Source organism: Palaemon carinicauda, chromosome 5, assembly GCF_036898095.1.
Source record: "Palaemon carinicauda isolate YSFRI2023 chromosome 5, ASM3689809v2, whole genome shotgun sequence".
NCBI classification, from domain to species: Eukaryota; Metazoa; Arthropoda; class Malacostraca; order Decapoda; family Palaemonidae; genus Palaemon; species Palaemon carinicauda.
Window position 1 is genome coordinate 188,913,907 of NC_090729.1, and position 1,326 is coordinate 188,915,232.

Here is a 1,326-nt window from a genome sequence, read left to right on the forward strand (position 1 = left end):
GAATGTAAAGTAACACTTGAATTAATTTCAAAATTAGTTCCATTTAAAAATTTACAAAGGCAAAGACTCAAACTAACTTGAAGATTGGTTTAACTAAGCATGGATTAAAAAAGAAGAATTTACAAAAAACCTGACATCCCAAGGCTGAGAAAGCATTTCACTAAAAGGTTCAACCATCAATATAAGTTAACTAAGCTTAAATCATATCACAGCAGCATTAAACAGAACTATTCACTATATACGGCACATTAGAATATAGAAAGATGAACTTTATATACCTAGTCACTAATGCAATGGTAGAAACAATGTTAAACTTAACTCATCTCAACTTTTAAGAATTTAGCAGCTTTACAAAATTAATTCAGGATAACACTATCTCACGTAAGCTTAATTATAACGAGATCTGGAAAACTTCCACACCCCCTAACTTCCACACCCCCTAACTTCCACACCCCCTAACTTCCACACCCCCTACCTTCTTCCAGACCCCCTAACTTCTTCCAGACCCCCTAACTTCTTCCAGACCCCCTAACTTCTTCCAGACCCCCCCTAACTTCTTCCAGACCCCCCTAACTTCTTCCAGACCCCCCTAACTTCTTCCAGACCCCCCTAACTTCTTCCAGACCCCCCTAACTTCTTCCAGACCCCCCTAACTTCTTCCAGACAATATTTTAAAAATTACAAATTTTGAAAATAGCAACCACTGTTATACAAATCATTATCCAAATTAGATTTTCTAATTTTCCTAGTAAACCTTGAAACCTAAAAGATTAGAAACTTTTAGAAAATACAAACTACCAAATACATGCTAAATTTTCCTAGACTTCAAAATGTGTTAAAGCTAAAGTCATTAGACTGAAATATTCCTGTGAACAAAAGCTAAGAGCTACACAACTGGCAAATGGGACCGGCCTAATCAATGAAATCCAAAATTAACATTAAACTTTGCTCTACTCTCTTACAGGACTAATGCCTTCCAAGGCAATATGGAACTTCTTGCTTTGCACGTGTTAATACTCGACCAAAAAATTGAATGATTTATAGTTAAAATCTAAGATTAGCAGTTTCAAATGGTTACCTCCAGGCAATTACTTAAACTAGATAATAGAATTAAGTTAAAACTTATAACCAACGGATTGGCCATTAAGAAATTGGCAGATTCAAGACACTAAGCCGGTTAAAATGGCCGACAGTGGGAACTTCTTTAAATTATAGAAAAATAACATTACGGTAAATTAAACTTAACACTTCACCTTTGGTTTATAGAAATTGAAACAAAAACATTCGTTAAACTGCTAACGGGGTTTACCGGAATCTTCCAACAAT